This window comes from Citrus clementina, unplaced genomic scaffold, assembly GCF_000493195.1.
Source record: "Citrus clementina cultivar Clemenules unplaced genomic scaffold, Citrus_clementina_v1.0 scaffold_5, whole genome shotgun sequence".
In the NCBI taxonomy this organism is placed as follows: Eukaryota; Viridiplantae; Streptophyta; class Magnoliopsida; order Sapindales; family Rutaceae; genus Citrus; species Citrus x clementina.
Genome location: NW_006262201.1, coordinates 4,176,709 through 4,200,798, shown reverse-complemented (window position 1 = coordinate 4,200,798; position 24,090 = coordinate 4,176,709). Strand labels below are relative to the sequence as shown.

Genomic DNA, 24,090 nt, shown 5'->3' with positions numbered 1-24,090 from the left:
AACCTTAATTAAAAACCAGGGTCGCCACATAACAGACTGTCGTATGTTCAAAAGTAATGAAATTCAAAATTTGAGAAACGTAAAAAGAAGAAGCAGAGTAAACCAAAAAATAAATAATAAATAATAACTAAATAAAATATAATAAAAAGAAAAGAGAGGACTACTTGCAGAAACAGTGTTGCCTCTGTATGACCATATCTCTAATTCCTTCAAAGTCAGAGGTGGTTGCAAGGTTTCAAGAACAAGCTGATGTTGATCATCCTCATTCTTCCTCCTTCCTTCTTCTTCACCATCAAATTTAAGCCTCAAACTAAAGAGGTATTTCATTTGGTCAATCTCTAATCTCTTAGCCTCGCCCACATCTTACATGTTTTCCAGTCTACGCATACCACATGCTTTGCTACCATCAACACCTCATCCACCACTCAATGGAACTCTCGCAATGTCCGAAGACTTGTTAATCTTGCAATTCCTACTGGCATTACCTTAAAGAATCAGTATCTCTATTTGGACACCGAAAATAAAACCCCTTCAACAATAATTATATTCAAACTTACCTGACTTGACATATGGCCACAAAAATTATTGCATGCCTTTTAAAATTCAATGCTTGTTTTGAGTCTTGATCTAGGTAAGTAACGACATAGGTTAGCCCAATGGCCTTTTAGCAACTCCAACCTAACAATCAATTTCATAAAAAAAATGAAATTGTGAATCACCTTTTTGCTGATTACTGTCTACATTTTACATGAATTTTCAAATGTGATGGCAGAAGAAACTTTTTCCGGAGCTCTGTTTCTGTTTGTTCTTTAACTAGTGCATATGCCGTGATGTTATCAATGCAAGCAGATAGAAATAAAAAATTCGAAACTTTTGCATATTCCAGTTATAGAATTTGATTGAGATACAAACAACGACAGAGCAGGAGAAGAAATCACCTGAAGCAGAGGATGATTGTAATTGCAAATCCCAGTACACTCAAGCTCTCACAATTCTCTGCCAATAATTTACCTCCTTTTGCTTTAATCCCCAATCTAGCACCATTCTCACTCTTCATCACTTGTCCTGCAATTGCCAAAAACGACTCTCAAGAGTCTTAATGAATGTTATCTTACATTTCGATGACAGACAAAAAAGAGAAATTACCATCATTACACTCATATCAAACTTTTAGAAAATGTTGCATATATTCCTGATATAGAAGTCGATTCAAAATAGTTTACGCTCCTTAATTAGATAGCAAATTACAAAAATGCAGGAGAAGAAATTACAGGAGGCTTAGGATGAGCGTAACTGCAGTGCAACCGCTTGAGAATTTAGTCAAGGTCCTCCATTCACTGCCAACTGCCACTAATAAGCTTCTCATTTCATGTCCTGGCCCTGTTAAGTAAGCAAACCTTAAAATGTAATCACTCAACTCAAAATCAAAATTAATGTAGACTTATGAATCAGGAAACGGTCAAATTAGCTACACATGTCAATAATTTACCTCTTTTGACATCAGCCTAAGTTCAGTGCCTTATTCAATATCCTAGCGCCATTCTCACCCTTGATCACTGGTCCAGAAAATTGTCAACTCAAAATCAAAATGCTATTTATGCGTCTTAATTAGATTAAAAACAACAACAAAGCAAATCAGAGTAGGAGAAGAAATTACGTCTTGCCAAATCCTGACGTTGGGAATGTGAGATATCTTAGGCCAGTCTTCTCCTATACCCTCGCTGTAACGTTCTTGCAGAAGATCAGAGTTCCACCCAACGGTCAAGTCCTTCAGTGTTGTCGTTTGATGAATGTGGTCGGGCAGTGCCTTTAGTTTGGGGCACATAGTAATTCGCAAGGAAGAAAGACGTGGCATGATGTTGATGAACGTGTTTCCCGTTCTAGTAATCCCATAATCCCACTCCTCCAATTCCGTCAGACAATGAATTGAAAGTGATATTAATTTGGGGTAGGCAATAATAACTGATGAAAATGAAGATGAAGATGAGTCATGGTGATTACTTTCTATACCCCAAAATTCATTACCCGCTCTTTTCACACTATTCATGCCCAATATGTGGAGCGTTTCAAGGGATGGCAATTTTCCCAAAGGAGGCAGCTGCTCACAATTTTTGCAGTAACAGAGACCTAAACTCCTTAAATTGGTTAATGACATCATCCAGCTGGGGAAAACAGTGTTGCCTCTGTATGACCATATCGTTAATTTCTTTAAATCCAGAGGTGGTTGCAGGGCTTCAAGAAGAAGTTGATCGTCCTCGTTCTTCCTCCTTTCTCCTTCTTCCTCCTTCTTATCAAACCAAAGGGTCAAACTGAAGAGGTATTTATTTTTGTCAAGTTCTAATCGCTTAGCCTCGCCCACGTCTGATACATCACCCAGTCCACGTATACCGCATATTTGAAGGTGTTCCAAGTTTTTAAGAGATTCGAGCCTACATGCTTTCCTACCATCAAGACATCCTCTTCCACTCACACTGACCTCTTCCAATGTCTGAAGACTCTTTAATCTCGCAATCCCTACTGGCATGTACCTTACAGAATCGGTATTTCTATTTAGTAAATGCTTCATGTTTATTAACTTCCCAATCCCTTCAGGTAATTCTTTAAGACACCAACAACCACAAATATCTAACTTCTCTAGATTATATAGCTCGCACAATGCCTCCGGTAGCTTCTCTATTTTCTGACCAGACAAATTAAGGTATCTTAAATGTATCAGCTTTTTTATATTTCTTGGAATCTCTAGAGTGAAACCCAATCGTGTGTGGTCCGATCTGCAAAAATCGAATGCCCTTAAACTTGTCAATTCCCTCAATAATTCTTCTAGGATCTCACCATTTAACGACTGATAATCAAATCTGCTACTATCAATTAAGAGGCTTCGCATTCTTTTGACTCTACAAGTGGAGACAGGAAATGAAGCCCCTTCACCAATGATTAACATTAAATGACGAAGCTTCCCATGAGGAGAGTTTGTGGCGTTTGGTTCCTCACTGCCGTTAATTTCCATCGAAAAACATTCATTTTGACTTACAAATCGGGCAAAATCATGCACCATATCATGCATCTTGCACCATATAATACGATTATCATAACTTTTCGTAAACTCCTGAAAGAAAGAGCGAGAAGCTAAGATGCCAAAATACTCTTCACCTATTGTCTTCATCTCTTCATTTTGTTCTGCATTAAGATAACCTTGAGCCATCCATAATGTAATTAGTTTGTCTTTTTTTATATTGTAGTCTTTTGGAAAGACAGCACAATATAAAAAACATCTTTTTACTCGAGATGACAAATCGTTATAACTCAACCACAAAGGAGTTAGAACACCTTTCTCGATCTCTTCTATTTTCCATAGCTCACTATTTAAGATTCTTTGCCACTCTTCTTCAGTTTTTTTAGAACGCATGAGACTCCCTATTACCTTTGCTGCAAGAGGTAAGCCTTTACACTTTCCTGCAATTCTTTGTCCAATTTGTTCCAATCTTCCACATTCCTCAATGGATCGACCGAAAAATGCTAACCGCTTAAACAACGACCAACATTCTTCTTCGGCCAATCCCTTGATAGAGATAATATCAATGGATCCCATCATAAACGCAATTGACTCCTTACGTGTAGTAACCAAAATTTTACTTCCTTGGAGACCATTCTTTAGGGAACGGTAGAACGGTTCCCACTTAATGTAATCTCCGTCCCATACGTCATCTAAGACAAGAAGAAATCTCTTTCCCGCAATAGATTTATCAATACTTATAAGAAGAGAATGGAATTCAGCTAAATGAGATTCACGACCATCCAAAACTTCAACGATCGCTTTGGCAACCCTAAACTCCTCAAAAGTTTCTGATACACACACCCACAGAATTTTGTCGAACTTTCTCTTCACCTCGTCATGATTACAAGCTAGTTGTGCAAGAGTTGTTTTCCCTATGCCTCCCATACCAACGATTGAGATGATATGAAGGCCTTTTTGTTGCTCGCTACTCTCACACAACAGCTTGCTTAAGAGTTCATTCCTCTCACCAACTCTGCCACAAATCTCTTCTTCATCAATCAAGGAGGTACTCTGTACACGCCTTGGTCTTTCACTACTTTTATTGCCACTCTTAACAAGATCAAACATGTCTTTTTGAGCGGCAATATCATGTAGCTCTTCATTGATTTCTTTGATCTTGTCGGCAATGTCATGACGGAGAAAGACTTGTTTGAAACCAAATTCTTCTTGTTTGAATCCAAAACAAGAGCCGGGAAAGTAGAGACATACCTTCTTTTTCTTATGAGGAACAACAAGAGCATTTTCATCAACGCCACCCTCAATTTGCAATTTGCGTCTTGCTGTGATCCACTCATCCAACACATCTTCAATGTCGTAGGATGCGTACTTGAGTCTACCCAGCCAAAGACTAACAGCTTTGTCCTTCACTTGCTTTTCCTCTGCATCATCGAGCACAACTTGCTTTTCACTTCTTTTTCAACACCAACCACAAGTTTCACCTGTACCACCCCATACCGAATGAAAAATTATGAAACTTTATGGAGAGTCTTGTACATATTTCTAGTGAATCCTATCCGAATTTCATGATTTTACAAACCATCCACATTAAGTTATAAGCATCCTATTTCTACTTAAAGGTCAATTAAAACAGAATCCTGAAACATATTTCCTTTCAAACTTTTGTCAAATTGTAAGCCACTTAACGGGTAGTTAAAATCATGAAAATCAATCTGAGCATGGCATAAAATGTGACTATCAAATCCTAAAAAGTTGGAGCCCAAAATCCAAGAATCATAAAAGATACAATTCGGCACAGAGACTATATCATAAACCAAATTAAAATTTAACTTGAAAAGAAATTATACGAAATCACTTACCAAACTCAAAGAATGTAAGAAAACTATGAAATTTTTCATAGAGTCTAAGTAATAGCTATGGGATTCAGTGCTGAGTTGAGAATTAATGACTCAACGTTGAATATTTATACAGAGTTAAAATTGTGGGTTTGGATCATTTCTTATGTACGAGAGTTATATTAAGTTACCAAAATATGGTTAGTTATCGAGAATATAAATGAAATAAAATAAAAATGAGTGGTTACTACATCACCTTTTAATTAAATTCAATTCAAATTTCAAAATATAAAATTATCAGATAAATAAAAAAAAGCAAAAATATATAATGTTTTTGATAAAAACAAAACCAATTAAAATCATTGGAAGTATTTGTAATATGAGGGGTGTAACTTCGATCACCTGTTGTTTTATCTCTTCAGCAGCGAAGGAAATCAGCTGCTCCAAGATAGTGGAAACGATTGCATCAGCCATGGTATTGGTGAATAATTTTGGATGACAAACGAGGAGAGAAATTGATTCGTGTGTAGCTGACTAGCTGCTGGAGAAAGTGATGAATGCAGATATTTTTGAAAAAGTAGTGGCTCTGTTTTAGTCACTCCGGATTTAATTAATCATTATTGTGTATTGACTTGCGTCAACTTTTTTTTTTCCACCCTCCCGATTAACTAACTTCATTAGGTAAATGTCTAAAGGTTTCACTTTCAATTGAAATTTCTCCCAAAAAAAAAAAAAGGTCTTGCAATGGTTGGAAATAATGTTACCAAGCAATAATTCATTTAAAATCAAATCATAATGAGAGAAGGATGGAGGTTTGGTAATTATGCATTTATGATTTATCACCTTTGGTTCATCATTGTCTTTAATATCTATGAATAGCATCGACGTGCGAATTGATTGGCAACTGCTGCCTGGAAATGGTTATTCTCAATGAAAGGATGAATGCGCACAAATATGAAGATGCAAGAAACGTTTCTTTGGGTTCTGCCTCTTCTTGATACCAATGGAGATATGTACCGGAAAAAACATTTGGTGAATTAGATAAATCGGCCAAAACACTTATTATATAAAAGCAAGTAAACTTGAATGACCTGTAATAAGCTTCTCTTTTTCATAATCCTGCTCTGCTGTGCCTCCACGGCTATATTCATTGAGCTCTGATCACTTGTCCTGCAGAACTGTCAAAAGAAAAAAATATTTTTATAACAATGCAAAAGAATTAATATTATTCTATTAAACGCCTTTTACAATAACATTTTATCTCACTAACAATTGTGAGATATCTGAGGCCAGCCCTCTACTTACCCCATTTCTGTAACGTCTGTCTAGAAAAGAACGTAAAAAATTGCACAATTCCTTCAACGCTGTCGTTTAATGAAACTGATTGCTTTATTAGCTAAAAAATCATTTGAAGTATGAACTTATTCTTAACTTCACAAGGGTATGTTTGAATTCATGTGTTATAATTCTTAATCCACATTGTCAATGCATAGATTCACTATTTGTGAATTATAAGTGTTTGCTGAATGGATGATAAAAAATTTCATTTAGATTTCACTCTTTATATATATAATGATACAGCGGTAAGCAAATTTAATAAAATTTTTAACCTCTATTTCCTGCAGGATTCTTTTAGGTGGCCAACTAAATAAATTAATTACTATTTAAAGGCTGGTACATTATTAATGGTGTTTAATTATATCAGGATGGTATGGATTATAAAAAATAATAATTGATGAATGGGAAACTCCTCAAGAGAGTACGGAGGTTGGAATTTGGAAACAATTAACATGCATGCATGGTGGCGGAATGAAGGTTTTGAATGAAGGTTTTATTAAATTCATTTCCTTTTTTTTGGTCCACGTTACACAATAAAAGAAAAATAAAATTATTTAATATTTTATTCTTAAGTCAGCAAAATAATTTCATCTAAGAATATTAATATTAAGAATGTTTTTAATATTTAATATTTTAACTGAATATAATTTAGAATATTAATATTAAAAATATTAGTTTTTTTTAAATCAATACAATATAGTGGTCCTCGAAAACTTGGACTATAATGTTAAAGTCATGGTTGGCACCGGCCATCTAGATGGGCGGTGCCATGCCATTCAACACGGCCCACCATTCTTGGTGGTGCCGTGTTGACTTGTTATAAAAAAAAAAAAGGAGCCAAAATTTTGGCTATATAAAGAGGGCTTCCCACCTCATTTTAGCATCCAATTTGTGAGAGAATAATAAGGAGAGCTTGAGAGATTTTAAGAGCTTAAAATAATAAAGCTCCTGAGAGTCTAGTGAGTGAGAGATTGAGTGTATTGGGGTTCTGGGTAGTAAATTAAAATATTACAATACTTGTAATATTCATATCACTAGTATCATATTTTTCTTCCGTCTTCGCCCGTGGACGTAGGTTAAAAGTCGAACCACGTAATTTCTTGGTGTCCACTTTGTGCTTGTTCTTTATTTTCTTCCAATTTTATTTTAGCTGCGTGTCTGCTTCACCCACCAATTTCTTAACGTAAAGGGTAGTATTCATGTATACGGTACTGTTCACGTATACGATACTATTCACATGTATGATACTATTCACATGTACGACATTGTTCACGTATACGATACTGTTCACGAGAAACGGTGGAAGCGATCCAAGAATTTTGCGGTGCAAAGCAGGGAATAGTGGTGTGAGTAAAGCAACTGTGTGATTCTGTACATGTCTAGGAAAGTTCTGTCACAAAGGCGATAAGAGCTTAAGGAGTTTGGGTTTTAAGTGGGACCAGTGTGACCCCTCCAGTCTTTCCTGAGAACTTTCCTAGTGTGCATTCTCACACATACTGACAACTATTCAAGGTGGTACACTAACTTGTGTGCGGTATTTATGAACAAAATGACGGCAAAGTATGGAATTGAAAAGTTTAACGGAAATAATTTTTTGTTGTGGAAAATGAAGATGAAAGCTGTATTGAGGAAAAATAATTGTTTTGCAGCAATTGGAGAAAAGCCCATGGAGATAACTGATGACAAATGGAATGAGATAGATGGCAACGCTATTTTTTATCTACACTTGGCACTTGCGGATGGAGTATTATCCAGTATGGCAGAAAAAAATACAGCGAAGGAAATATGAGATACTCTTACAAAATTGTACGAGGCCAAGTCACTACACAACAAAATCTTCTTGAAGAAGAGACTTTATACTCTTCGAATGGTGGAATCTACAATGGTGACCGACCACATCAACACCTTGAAGACTCTATTTTCGCAACTCACAACGTTGGATCATAATATAGAGGATAATGTACATGCAGAGCTTCTACTTCAAAGTCTACCAGATTCGTATGATCAACTCATCATCAACCTAACAAACAACAATCCAGCGGACGGTCTAGTTTTCGACGATGTTGCAACCTCCGTATTAAATGAGGAGAGTAAGCGGAAAAATAATGAAAGCAGACAAGCAAGTTCGCAGCAAGCGGAGACGCTATTGGTGACGAGAGGGAGATCAACAGAACGTGACCCCAGTAGAAGTCATAATCATGGTAGATCAAAATCCAGAAGTAAGAAGAATGTTAAATGCTACAACTGTGGCAAGAAAGGGCACGTCAAGAAAAAGTGTTGGAGTAACCAGAAGAGAAGAGAGGGCAAATAACCTGAGTCATCAAATGCTCAAGGGTGTGTAGCAAGTACTTCAGATAATGGTGAAATTCTCTAAAGCGAGGCAACAACTGTTTTAGAAGGTAGAAAACGACTATCTGATGTCTGGATTATAGACTCAGGAGCTACCTGGCACATGACCTCTCGGAGAGAATGGTTCCACACATATGAACATATCTCAGGAGGATCTATATATATGGGTAATGATCATACCTTGGAGATCGCTGGTATTGACACTATCAAAATAAAAATTTTGATGGTACAATTCGCACAATTGGGGAGGTACGACATGTCAATGACCTGAATAAAAATCTATTGTCTTTGGGACAAATGGATAGTCATGGGTATAAAACTCATATGGAGAATGAAATTACGAAAATTGTTAAAAGAGCGCTTGTATTGATGAAGGCAGAAAAGATCGGTGCTAATCTATTCATGCTTAAAGGAGAAACACTATAGGAGGCTAATGCGTGTCTCGTATCAAATGGAGAAGAGTCAACGATGATGTGGCATCTCAAATTTGGTCACATGTCAGAATGTTTGAAGATTCTCTCTGAGTGAAAATTACTTCCGGGGCTTAAATCGGTAAGTTTACCATTTTGCGAGCATTGTGTTACAAGTAAGCAGCATAGATTAAAATTCAGTAAATCTATTGCTAGAAGTAAATGCATTTTAGACTTGATTCATTCTGATGTTTGGGAATCACTGGATATATCCATGGGAGGTGCAAAGTATATGGTGACTTTCATTGATGATTATTCCAGGAGATGTTGGGTGTATCCAATTATGAAAAAGTCAATTATATTTCCAGTATTTAAAGAATACAAAGCGCGGGTGGAACTTGAATCTGGTAAAAGGGTCAAGTGCTTGAGGACAGATAATGGTGGAGAGTATACAGACGGTGAGTTTCTTGCTTTCTGTAAGTAAGAAGGTATTCATAGACAGTTCACGGTAGCATACACTCCTCAACAAAATGGAGTGGCGGAGTAGATGAACAAAACTCTTACAAAAGAATAAGAGCTATGTTGAGGACTGCTGGTCTACCCAATTCATTTTGGGAAGAAGCAGCCAAAACTGCTTGTTATATAGTAAATCAGTCGTCATCTACAGCTATTGGGCTGAAGACAACGTGGAGATGTGGACTGGAAAGCCAGCTGATTATTCCTACTTACATGCATTTGGATGTCCTGTGTATGTGATGTACAATCCGTAAGAAAGAACAAAGCTGGATCCAAAATCTAGAAGATGTATCTTCTTGGGATATGCTAATGGAGTAAAGGGGTATCGTTTGTGGGACCCCACTGCCCACAAGATCGTCATCAACAGAGATGTTATTTTTGTAGAAGATCAACTGTAAAGGAAAGATGGAGATGATGACACTGTAAAAGAAAAGTCAGAAACTGTGCCGGTATATGTGGAAATAATCTAGAAGATTCAGATTCTTCTAAAGCAGCACCAGAGCACGAGGAACAAGAACCAGTCGAGTCTGAGACTCCAGAAGTTCTTTGGTCAATTGGTGAGAGACGATCGCCAGCGTGGCACTCGGAGTATGTCACAGAGATCCATGTTGCATACTGTCTTCTAACAGAGGATGGAGAGCCATCAACTTTCCATGAAGCTTTAGAAAGTTCAAATGTTGCTTTGTGGATGACAGCAATGCAGGAAGAAATTGAAGCTCTACATAAAAATAAGACATGGGAACTTGTACCACTACCACATGGAAGAAAAGTCATTGGAAACAAATGGGTCTACAAGATCAAACGTGATGGCAATGATCAAGTGGAGCGGTATCGTGCAAGATTGGTGGTGAAAGGATATGCTCAGAAAGAAGGTATTGACTTCAACGAGATATTTTCTCCGGTGGTTCGACTCACAACAGTCAGAGTAGTCTTGGCAATGTGTGCTATATTTGACCTACATCTAGAGCAGTTAGATGTGAAAACTGTATTTCTTCATGGAGAACTTGAAGAGAAAATTTATATGCTCAAACCAGAAGGTTTTGCAGAAACAGAAAAGGAAAACTTGGTTTGTAGGTTGAACAAATCTCTATACGGTGTCAAACAGGCGCCGAGGTGTTGGTATAAGAGATTTGATTCCTTCATCATGAGTCTTGGATATAACAGACTCAGTTCAGACCATTGTGCATATTACAAAAGGTTTGAAGATAATGATTTCATTATTTTGTTGTTATATGTGGATGACATGTTGGTAGCAGGCCCCGACAAAGATCGAATCCAAGAAGTGAAGGCACTGTTGGCTAGGGAGTTTGAAATGAAGGACTTGGGACCAGCAAACAAGATTCTAGGGATGCAAATTCACTGAGACAGAAATAACAGAAAGATTTGGCTTTCTGAGAATAACTACTTGAAGAAAATCTTGTGGCGCTTCAACATGCAAGATTGTAAGTCAATTTCTACCCCACTTCCTGTTAATTTCAAATTATCCTCAAGTATGTGTCCTAGCAATGAAGCAGAGAGGAAGGAGATGTCTCAAGTACCGTATGCATCAGCAGTGGGAAGTTTGATGTTCGCTATGATATGTACAAGATCAGACATTGCACAAGCAGTGGGAGCAATCAGTCGATACATGGTGAATCCTGGTGGACAGCATTGGATAGCTGTGAAGAGGATTCTGAGATACATAAGAGGAACCTCAGATGTTGTATTATGTTATTGAGGATCAGAGTTTACTGTCAGGGGCTATGTGGATTCAGATTTTGCAGGAGACCTTGATAAAAGGAAATCCACTACTAGTTATGTGTTTACATTTGCATGAGGAGTTGTAAGTTGGGTTTGGAAACTGCAGACCGTTCTGGCTTTATCTACAACAGAAGCAGAATACATGGCAGCTATACAAGCTTGCAAGGAAGCTATTTGGATACAAAGATTATTGGAGGAGCTCGGGCACAAACAACAGAAAATTCCTGTGTTTTGTGACAGTCAGAGTGCCTTGCACATTGCAAGGAATCCAGCCTTTCATTCCAAGACAAAGCACATAGGAGTTCAGTATCACTTCGTTCGAGAAGTAGTGGAAGATGGAAGTGTCAATTTGCAAAAATCCATACGAAGGAGAACCTAGCAGATGTTTTGACTAAGCCAATCAATATTGATAAGTTTAACTGGAGTAGATCCTCTTGTGGCCTAGTAAAAACGTAGGCAACATGATTATGGCGAAGTAGAAAGGATGATGTGGAGATTGATTGATTCTCAATCAAATCTCCAAGTGATAGAATGTTAAAGTCATGGTTGGCACCGGCCATCTAGATGGGCGGTGCCATGCCATTCAACATGGCTCGCCATTCTTAATGGTGCCGTGTTGACTTGTTATATAAAAAAAAAAGAGCCAAAATCTTGGATATATAAAGAGGGCTTCCCACCCTAATTTTAGCATACAATTTGTGAGAGAATAATAAGGAGAAAGCTTGAGAGATTTTAAGAGCTTAAAATAATAAAGCTCCTGAGAGTTTATTGAGTGAGAGATTGAGTGTATTGGGGTTTTGGATAGTGAGCCAAAATATTACAATACTTGTAATCTTCATATCACTAGTATAATATTTTCCTTCTATCTTCGCCCGTGAACGTAGGCTAAAAGCCGAACCACGTAATTTCTTGGTGTCCACTTTGTACTTGTTCTTTATTTTCTTCCAATTTTATTTTAGCTGCGTGTCTGCTTCACCTACCAATTTCCTAACAGTGGTATCAAAGCTATTGGTTGAATTTTTTGGAGTCAAGTACTGTTCACGTAAAGGGTAGTATTCACGTATACGGTACTGTTCACGTATACGGTACTATTCATGTATGTGGCACTGTTCACGTATATGGTACTGTTCACGAGAAACGATGGGAGCGATCCAAGAACTTTTGCACTGCAAAGTAGGAAATAGTGGTGTAAGTAAAAGCAACTGTGTGGTTTTGTACATGTCTAGGAAAGTTCTGTTACAAACGCGATAAGTGCTTAAGGAGTCTGAGTTTTAAGTGGACCAGTGTGACCCCTCCAGTCTTTCCTGGGAACTTTCCTGGTGTGCATTCTCACACATACCGACAACTATTCAAGGTGATACACTAACTTGTGTGCGGTATTTATCAAAAAAATGGCAGCAAAATATGAAATTGAGAAGTTTAACGGAAATAATTTTTCATTGTGGAAAATGAAGATGAAAGTTGTATTGAGGAAAAATAATTGTTTGGCAGCAATTGGAGAAAGGCCCATGGAGATAACTGATGACAAGTGGAATGAGATAGATGGCAACGCTATTTCTGATCTACACTTGGCACTTGCGGATGGAGTATTATCCAGTGTGGCAGAGAAAAATACAGCAAAGGAAATATGAGATACTCTTACAAAATTGTACGAGGCCAAGTCACTACACAACAAAATCTTTTTGAAGAGGAGACTTTATACTCTTCGAATGGTGGAATCTACAATGGTGACCGACCACATCAACACCTTGAAGACTCTATTTTCACAACTCACAACGTTGGGTCATAATATAGAGGATAATGTACATGCAGAGCTTCTACTTCAAAGTCTATAAGATTCGTATGAACAACTCATCGTCAACCTGACAAACTACAATTCAGTGGACAGTCTAGTTTTCGATGATGTTGCAGCCTCCGTATTAAATGAGGAGAGTAAGCGGAAAAATAGGGAAAATAGACAAGCAAGTTCGCCACAAGCGGAGGCGCTATCGGTGACGAGAGGGTGATCAACAGAACGTGGCCCCAGTGGGAGTCACAATCATGGTAGATCAAATGGGTTGGAGATTAAATAGTAATTTAGTGTGAAAAATGTACATTTTTAGTGTTGGTGTTACACCAAAATAGTGTTAAGTATTGGAAATGCCCTCATTGAAGCGCCGTTTATCCCAAAAAAAAAAAAATTATAGCGCTTAGAGGCCGCGGTAAAGTATCCAGGTCCAAAGATCCGATAAAGCTTGAAATCAATTAATCAAACACAAACAATTGGGCTTCCATTCAAGTCCATGTTATACAGGGCTTTCATTTTTGTGAAATGACCAATGGGACAACTTTTTCTTTCTTAACTTGTGACTGCACCAAATAATTTCAAATGAAAATGTTTCAATCTAAAATCCTGAACATTTTGAAGCTTAAAAAAAAACTATTAGAACATATGGTTTAATAATGTAATAGTTGAGATATTTTTAATATCACAGTTCAAGTTTTAACATTTTATCCTTTAAATATAGTTGACTTACTATTTAATCCTAGATAGCCATATTTGCTCTACCCTTTTAGTTTTACAATTTTGTCCTCCAAATATTTTCAGCTTAATAAGTGATCCTTGATAGCTATTTATCAAACTCATGGCATAGAGATCCACATGGGCTAATTATTACACAAATGCCCATATTTTAGGACCACAAGAAATTAGAAAGTATGAAAAATCAGGTATTTTCTATCACTTTGTTATTAATAGTTTATTGCAGGTGTATTTAGTGAAAAATTGATTGCTAAGAATTACAGTTCTCCTATGTATATTTGATTTAAAAAGCACTAATAAAATAATATATGTTAGTTACTTTTTTTAATAATTTGGTTTAAAAAAGAATGTTTAAATCATGAAAGAATCTCAATGTCAAAAGGTACTTTCATCAAAATAAATCAAACTACAATGCTCGGACACTAGCCGTTCAAAGTGTTCCATTTGTCTTATGAATATAATTGGAATATGAAGTTTTGAATCGGACCGGTGTTTGAAAATTTAGCACCATCAGAAGGTTTTCTGTGAAAATAAAAATGATAATGATAAGTGACGAAATACATATATAACTTACTAATAAACCCAAATCCCTATACACCCTCTAATTTCTCTCACCCTCAAAGCTCCCAAGATTCACTTCATGCAGCTTTGTCAAGAATCTTAAACAAGTTTTTGAAGAACAAACCGAGTTATGGCATTTGCCTGCTCGGTATCCTGAGAGTTTACTCAATACATGATTATATAGACAACCGAACAAATTTACTCAAGTTTAATCCTGAGAGTTTTAAAACAATGAAAAAGATGATATCTAGAGAAGGGTTGAGGTTCCACAGCTTCTGATGTGAGCAAAGTCTTGGCAACAGAATCTCCAAGCAACAGCTTATCACATCTAATTTAAAACAATAACACGGCCAGCCATGAAATCCTCACATTTCCCAGCAGCAGCTATATGCAAACCATACATACGGCTGTCACTTGATAGCATACCAAAATGCACGAAAGGAAAAGGAGCTAACAGCGTTCAAACCAATAAACTTATTCCAACTTGCATGAATTGACATATGGCACAAGAACTATTGCATGCCTTTTAAAATTCAGTGCTTCTTTTGAGTCTTAACGCCCTGCAATCTTGGCAAGTAGCGACATAGGTTAGCTCAATGGCCCTCTTACAATATCAGCTTCAACCTACCAAATTATTTTCATTATTAAAAAAAAATCAAACTGTGAATCACCTTTTTTGCTCATCATTGTCTACACTTTGTATGAATTTGCTGCCAACCGCTTCCTGCAAATGACTTCATTTTCAAATATGATGGCAGAAAAAACTTTTTCTTGAGCTCTGATTCTGTTTGTTCTTTAACTAGTACATATGCCGTCAAGTTATCAATGCAAACAAATGAAAATAAAATATTAGGAACTTTTACATATTCCTGGTACAGAATTTGATTGAAATACTTTATGCTTTTCAATTAGAGAGCAAATAAAGACAGAGCAGGAGAAGAAATCACCTGAGGCAGAGGATGATTGTAATTGCAAATCCCTATACACACAAGCTCTCAAAATCCACTCACACAAAAAACTACCTTATTATCCTTGCCAGTATCCTTGTCACCATACAAGTTTCGAGCAAACAAACTGAAATCTGAAGTTTACTGTAAGTTTAATATTAAGAGTTTCAAAACAGTGAAAAAGATGATATAGTTGATGACAAAAACCTGAGTTATCCATAGCGACAGGTTCGGGTTCAGGCTGATGAAAAGAACCGCTGCTTCCGACATGAGAACTTTCTTGGCAATAACGTGGGGAACCATCAAATCGTAAAATTCCCAATAATGCAATCATACTTACGGCCGTCACTTGATAGCACCTAAATGCACCAAAAGAAACAGAAGCTAACTATGTCCAACCATGAAACTTATTCAATGTTTATGAAGAATTTGGTGAAAGGAAATGGTTCATAGTCTGAATGAAGGCATGATTGCCGCAAGAAGTAGAATACTTTTCTTTGAGTTTTAAATGATGTGACATTCATTCATTGAATGGTAGTCAAATAACTTTATAATTTAAAAAATTCATCATCTAATAAATGAGTGATAAATAGTATTAAGCTCAAGCAGGACTCAAATGTTAGAATTTCTAACATTATTGAAGGGAAAAGCTAAAAAAGGAGAGTTGATGAAAGTTTGTTTGTCTTCCTAAGATATATGAAAAATAACTTAAGATTTTTTAAAAAATAAAAGGGTGATTTTAAGATAATTAATTCACCAGCAGAATTATCCAAAATAATTTATGTAACTTATATATTTACCAACTTATTCCCATTCCAATGTGCAATCAGCAGAAGGTATTTTGCTTTCTAGCAGATACCGTGTAGTACTACAGCCATACACAAATATCTTATTTAATCTTTCTGTTCAAATGAGAAACCTAGAAACTAGTAGAATAATGCTTTTCCTTCTTGCACTTTTTCCCCCCAATCTTCAACTTGTTCAAGAAGTTTAGTAATAATTTGAGATGGAAAAATTTTGGATGCTTTTATAGTATATTATGTTCTCCATTTGTTGAATTCTTACAATATGTATATTGATTATTATGTGATTGATTGAAAGGTGAGATGTATGTGGTAAGAATTCAATGGATAATGACATATAGCTTGCGAGCAACTCAAGAGTTTCTTTTAGTGGAATTTTAAGTGTAATTGTGCAAAGATGAAATGTAGCTAGTGGTTTTAAGGGAATGTTAAATTGCTAATTGCAGTTTGATCTTGTAACAGATGGAAATAAAATTTCACGAATTATATAAATCAGCCAAAACGCGTAGAATTATCTGAGTCTCAGCTTTCACTAAAATCTTCTCTTTTCCACAGTCATGCCCTGCTGCCTGCTTCACATATACATTTATCACCAAAGAAATTGAACATTTATCAATCAGCTGATCAAAAGCCAAATTAATGAACTCTTGTGAATCAGGCGCTGGTTCAAAGAAAACAAGGCTAAAAACAACAAAACTTTTTGCATTCCCACTCTTCAGCACTTGTTCTTCAATTGTCAAAAATGACTCGGTTCAAGAATCTTAATAAAGTTGTCTTACATTCGATGACAGACAGAAAACAGAAATTACAATCATTACACTGATATCAAAATTTTAAAAACTGTTGCATATATTCCAGACAACGAAAATGATTCAAGATACTTTATGCTTCTTAATTAGGTAACAAATAACAACTAAGCAGGAGAAGAAATTACCTGAGTCTGAGGATGATCGTAATTTCATTCACACAAAAACTATCTCATTATCCTTGCCAGTATCCTTGTCACCATGCAAGTTTCGAGCAAACAAACTGAAATCTGAAGTTTACTGAAGTTTTGTCAGGGGCCTCCATTCACTCCCAACTGCCAACTGCTGCCTTGAAATGGTTTCATTTTCTTTGGGTTCTGTTACTGGCAATCCTTCCACTAATAAGATTCTCATTTCATATCCTGCCCAGCTTCCTGCATCACGTCATAAATTTAGTTACAAGAAATCGGTCACCTAGTCAAAGTAAGCAAACCAATAAAAGTAACCGGTCAACTCAAAATCAAAATTAATATAAATTTATGAATCATGTAATGGTCAAAAAGTCAGGCATGCCAATAATTTACCCGAACACTGAAAAGGAAACAAGAAATCAATCGGACGAAATAGATATTATCGCTTACCTTCGTCGATGAAGTGAAAAAGCGGCTGCTTGCTCGTGTAGCTGAGAGAGAGAAATTTGGGAATTACAATATCTCAGGTGGGTTTTGAAAAAGGAAAGCAAATCTCAGCTCAGTTGATGAACTGTTCTTTTGACAGGTTTGATACGAGTCAAGGTTCACTTAAAAGGAAGAAAAATGCAGATCATCAGAGAAAAATAGCCCATGAACAGGCCAGCTCCCCACGGCTTACTTCAGTATGTTACTTGTCGCTATGGATAACTCAGGTTTTTGTCATCAACCATATCATCTTTTTCACTGTTTTGAAACTCTTGATAGTAAACTTCAGTAAACTTCGGATTTCAGTTTGTTTGCTCGTAAACTTCAGTAAACTTCAGATTTCAATTACTTGTCAAACTCTTAATATCCACAAAGTCTATCAAACTTTATTGTTGAGTTTCTTCTCACAAAATCTCAAATAGATTTTCTATTAAACAAAAATTACAATGGAAGAAATAAAAGACTATATTCATCATGCGCAAGTTAGAAAACTTACCTCCTGCCATAGTTATCAGATTCAATTGTACACAACCTTTCTACTGGAATGCAAAAAAAAAACCAACGAAAACAAGCGATGCTTTGTACTCAGAATTTTCTAGTCTATCCAACACTTAATTCCTGAGAGTAGAATAAAATTGAACCATTTTTAAATAATTTTGTTAGGGTATCCATGAAAACTAAAAAGGGAGGAGGTATTTAAATAATTTTGAAACTATTAAAGGGTATTTAATTAAAAACCCCGGTTCGTTGTTATATCATCAGTAGTGGACAGAGTTTCTGTTTTGCGCTCTTGTCCCTTATATCATCTGTAGGGCTCAAATGAATAAAATTGCAAACTATGTAAAAGACGAAGAAAAAACCAGATACGGAACTAGTGGTATTGAAGGGGACGTTACGTAATAGGTCTGGTCTCCACAAGAACACGATGTCTTATTCTTTTTTTTTTTGGCTCTAAACCCAACACACAGTTGCCTTGGCGCCCTTTTTATCTCCCTGGTTGCTCCTCATTTTCTTTGTTTGAAAAATCCAAAAGATTAAAAAAAAAAAAAAAAACAGAAAACTCAATTTCAAGTTGACATGAAAAGCTGCACTTCACCATTTCTTGCATTTTATTTTCTCTTACATTCACTGGCAGTCTTTCTTCAGCTCCCCTACTACTTGGTCAGCTTCCTTAACTCTCTTTCTTTGTTTTACTTGTTTAACAACAATTTGTTTGATGCAATTTGGAGTCTTTAATGGGTTAATGTGTTCTTAGCTTGAGTATCTGCAGAAGTAATTTTTTTTTTAATTTATTCACTGAAATTAATTGTTCACTTTCTTTCTAGTAGCAATAGGATAGGATAAGCAATTGCACACTTTTTTTTTGGTTGAAATTCCTGGTCCTACGTAGGTTGAAATTGAGTGTTTCCTGCTGAGTTCACTCTGTGGCTCTTTTATAGAAAATGTGTTAGGCCTAAAAGGGAAGTGAATGGCAAATTACTAATTATATGTTTGTTAACTAGTAGCAGAGTAATGCTTCTGACACTCAAAAGTGTTGAGACTAGAAGTTGATAGGGAATTTGAGCCATTGGCTGTTGTTGTTGTATTTTCTTCACTACATGATTCAGATATATGTACAATTCGAGCAATTTATTTGTATTTAATTATTACTTTGATTTCAAGATTATTTAATGATTTGGTACCACGAGTCAATGTCTGACTTAAAATTTCTCCATGCATGTGCATACATACATAGAGCCATCAGTTTATTCATCAGCATTCGTGTTCAGTAATTTGCAAATAATTTGGAGCAATTGGATAAAGATCACTTCTTTCGTCTTATATGCCGCTTCAAGTTGAAGAAACACATATGCATTATTAAAAAGGTTGACAAATAAAAAAACTCACTGGCATCGATCCATGCCAGCAAAGATGACTCTGTTCAAGAGTCTCAATGAAAGTTGTCTAACATTGGATGACAGGCAGAAAACAGAAATTACCATCCTTACACTCGTTTCAAAATTTTAGAAACTGTTGCATATATTCCAGATACAGAAAATGATTGAAGATACTTTGTGCTTCTTAATTAGATAACAAATAAAAACAAAGCAGGAGAAGAATTTACATGAGGCTGAGGATGATCGTAATTGCATCGCAACCACTTGAGAATTTTGTCAATGGCCTCCATTCACTTGCAAGCGCCAACTGCTGCCTTGAAATAGTTTCATTTGCTTTGGGTTCTGTTACTGGCAATACTTCCACCAATGAGCTACTCACTGGCATCGATCCATGCCAGCAAAGATGGTACATTGCTTTTATCGATCAGCTTCACCAGTTTGCAAAACTTTCCTTTTCCTGAAGAGCAGCAGCCGATTAAGAACTCATTCACAAATAATTCAAAGAAACTCAAGAAAGAATTCAAGAGAAACTGATGACCGCTTGCATATATAGTCTTCCATTACATCACACAGCTGCTTTGTAGGCTTTCTCAAGCAGAATTATCAACAGCTTGAATATGAAATATATTTGAACGACAGATGTCTCCAAATGAAATTACAATAAATGTCTTGACGGAGAAAGACTTGTTTGAAACCAAAGCAAGAAGCAGATGAGAAGCACCAAGAGCACTGTCATCAATACAAGAAAAACATGCATAGTGCCGGAAGGAGGGTCATGTTAAGCTCATTTTCTTTTTCGGTCCAAGTTACACAACAAAAGAAAAATAAAACTATTTGATATTTTATTCTTAAATCCGCAAAAGAATTTCATCTATGAATATTAATATTAAGAATATATTATTTTAACTGAATATAGTTAAAAATATTCATATTAAAAACATTAATTTATTTTTTTGAAGCAATGCAATATAGTTTTCCATTTAAATCCAGGCTATCATGTGATGAACTAAAGTGCCATTGGGCCTAAACTTACACAATAATTTTACAGTAATTCAATTGATAAGTTATGGAAGGTCACATCACGCGAAATAATATGATTATTTTCTCTAATATTGTCCGAGAATAGCAAGATGGACCAACTACAACGAATTCGTCGCCAATAAAAATAGCCAGCATATATATGGGTAAATTTTCACTCACTGCAGCCAGTCTTGGACTGTGACAATTGGAGGATTCATCCAAAGTTGATAAGCCTCGCCGTGCAATTCATTCAAAATGATAAAATAAGTTATATGTCAATGCGCAAATCAGTAGTGTATAGCATACGCTAAATGTGAAAAAAGTGTACTCAATAAAATCTAAAGAACGACGAGTACTTTATATGCTGCCTTTACAATTTCCGCGTAGACACAAACTTCGATCCGGAATACTTAAAAATCAAAAACATAAAACATTCAACGAATCATCAGCATCAATAAAATGCAAGCATCACGAACTCATATTTAGTGCAATGTCTAAAGTGGTAAAGGTTTAACAAAATAGATTAGTTTTAGTCAACATACACGTAGATAAAGCAGGAAAACAAAATGGTAACCGAAAAAAAAAAACATTTAGGTTACAAAATTTCAAAATTATAAACTAATGTCCTATAAATTCTGAAAATTCTCCCGAGGAAATTAGACCAAACAACGGTAATAAACAAATATTAAATTTATATTTTAAAATCTTTTCATTTTATACAAACTCTAAGAAATATTCTGAAATGAACTTACACGAAAGTATGATGTTTCTAGTTGTGTCTTGATATATGTTAATTTTATTCAAACTTGCATTAATTGATACATGGCAAAAGAACTATTGCATGCTTTTTAAATTTCAGTGCTTCTTTTGAGTCTTGACCCCCTGCAATCTAGGCAAGTGGCGACATAGGTTAGCTCAATGGCCTTCTTACAATATCAGCTTCAATCTAACAAATAATTTCACTTTAAAAAAAAAAGAAATTGAGAATCACCTTTTTGCTCATCATTGTCTACACTCCATATGAATTTGCTGCCAACTGCTTCCCGAACCACGTAATTCTTGTGTCCTTTATTTTTCTATAATTATTTGGCGCGCTTGATTCCGCATTCCGCGCACAACACATATGCCGCCGAGTTATCAATGCGAACAGATGGAAATAAAATATTAGTAACTTTTACGTATTCCTGGTACAGAATTTGATTGAAATACTTTATGCTTTCAATTAGAGAGAAAATCAAGACAGTTTGGGTACGTAGGCAGTCGAATCGACACAGCCATTCTGGATCCTTATTGAAGGATCACTTTGGGGATGGTTAGTTGGTAGTCGGCTCAGATTTGGAAAATTTTCGCCGAGGTGGAGAATTGTTGAAAAGTCAAAGAATGGCATGCAAATTTCAAAAGACATGGTTGGTGGGACGATTTTGTTGAAATTGTATGGAGGAAAAATGTGATGTTTTTCTAGAAGCCAATTGATTTTTCAAACTTGTTGATTTTGTTGCTCACCAAATTGATTTTCCATTCTAAATTCAATTTATCAATTCGGCAAGTTGTAGCCAAATTGGAAGTGGTAGGTGAGCTACGGTTCCTATATATAGAAGGGAAATTGTTCATTTGAAATAATCGCAAAATTGTTAAGCTTATAAGTTTCTAAGCTTTTGAGAGAAGTGAGAGAAGTGTGTCTGGGGAATTTATCTTTCCTGCAGAGTGTGAGAGTACTGGGTATATTTGGGTTTCTGGGAAGTGAGATTCGTTACTCAAATATTGTATTCTATTAATTGTTAAATAAACAATTATTCTTTCTTGCCTCCGTGGATGTAGGTTTAATTACCGAACCACGTAAATTCTTGTGTCCTTTATTTTTGCAGTAATTTTTGGTGAGCTTGATTCCGCATTCCGCGCACAACAAGTCAAAGAATGGCATGCAAATTTCAAAAGACATGGTTGGTGGGACGATTTTGTTGAAATTGTATGGAGGAAAAATGTGATGTTTTTCTAGAAGCCAATTGATTTTTCAAACTTGTTGATTTTGTTGCTCACCAAATTGATTTTCCATTCTAAATTCAATTTATCAATTCGGCAAGTTGTAGCCAAATTGGAAGTGGTAGGTGAGCTACGGTTCCTATATATAGAAGGGAAATTGTTCATTTGAAATAATCCCAAAATTGTTAAGCTTATAAGTTTCTAAGCTTTTGAGAGAAGTGAGAGAAGTGTGTCTGGGGAATTTATATTTCCTGCAGAGTGTGAGAGTACTTGGTATATTTGGGTTTCTGGGAAGTGAGATTCGTTACTCAAATATTGTACTCTATTAGTTGTTAAATAAACAATTATTCTTTCTTGCCTCCGTGGATGTAGGTTTAATTACCGAACCACGTAATTCTTGTGTCCTTTATTTTTCTATAATTATTTGGCGCGCTTGATTCCGCATTCCGCGCACAACACATATGCCGCCGAGTTATCAATGCGAACAGATGGAAATAAAATATTAGTAACTTTTACGTATTCCTGGTACAGAATTTGATTGAAATACTTTATGCTTTCAATTAGAGAGAAAATCAAGACAGAGCAGGAGAAGAAATCACCTGACTCAGAGGATGATTGCAATTGCAAATCCCAGAACACCCAAGCTTTCAAATTTCACTCACACAAAAAACTATCTCACTATCCTTGCCAGTATCCTTGTCACCATACAAGTTTCGAGCAAACAAACTCAATTCTGGCAGTTGCCTAAATAAGCTGCTAAATATCCTTAGCCTGCTTACATGGATAACTGAAACAACTTTACTGAAGTTTAATCTTAAGAGTTTCAAAACAGTAAAAAAGATGATATAGTTGATGACAAAAACCTGAGTTATCCATAACGACAGGTTCGGGTTCAGGCTGATGAAAAGAACCGCAGCTTCTGACATGAGGACTTTCTTGGCAATAACATGGGGAGCCATCCAAACCTAAAATTTCCCAATAATGCAATCATACTTATGGCTGTCACTTGATAGGACCTAAATGCACCAAAAGAAAAAGAAGCTAACTATGTCCAACCATGAAACTTATTCAAACTTTTGGAAGAAATTGGTGAAAGGAAATGGTTTCATTGTCTGAATGAAGGCAAGATTGCCAGAAGAAGTAGAATATTTTTCTTTGTGTTCTGTTTCTGTTTTATCTTGTAACAGATGGAAATAAAACTTCCTGATTTAGATAAATCAGCAAAAACATGTACTTTTTAGAATTACCTGAGTTTAAGCTTTCACTAAAAACCTTCTCATTTCCACAGTCCTGCTCTGCCTGCTTCACGTGCACATTTAGCACCAATGGAATTAAAAATTTATTAACAACTGCTCAAAAGCCAAATTATGGAGACTTGTGAATCAGGCGGTGGTCCAAAGCAAATAATGCTGAATAAACTGCAAATAATTTACCTCCTTTGTCTTTATTCCCCAATCTAGCACCATTCCCACTCTTCAGCAATTGTCCTTCACTTGTCAAAAATGACTCGGTTCAAGGGTCTCAATGAAAGTTTTCTAACATTTGATGACAGACAGAAAACAGAAATTACCATCATTACACTCATATCAAAATTTTAGAAACTCTTGCATATATTCCAGATACAGAAAATGATTCAAGATACTTTACGCTTCCTAATTAGATAACAAATAAATACAAAGCAGGAGAAGAAATTACCTGAGGCTGAGGATGATCGTAATTGCATTGCAACCGCTTGAGAATTTTGTCAAGGGCCTCCA

The 24,090-nt window shown here is 35.9% G+C and overlaps 1 long non-coding RNA gene across 2 annotated transcripts; it reads right to left on the bottom strand.

The window, feature by feature from the left end:
* Positions 1–789: 789 nt before the first annotated feature.
* LOC112098288 lies at positions 790–24,086 on the bottom strand. 2 transcript variants are annotated; one of them, XR_002905396.1, is made up of 6 exons: positions 24,029–24,086; positions 23,767–23,868; positions 23,581–23,632; positions 23,197–23,298; positions 22,933–23,104; positions 790–813 (listed from the first exon to the last, which is right to left on the bottom strand). It is a non-coding gene; the product is annotated as an uncharacterized LOC112098288 (long non-coding RNA). The 2 variants fall into 2 exon arrangements; XR_002905395.1 differs by lacking the exon at positions 790–813 and adding an exon at positions 15,066–15,082.
* Between the last annotated feature and the right edge of the window lie 4 nt (positions 24,087–24,090).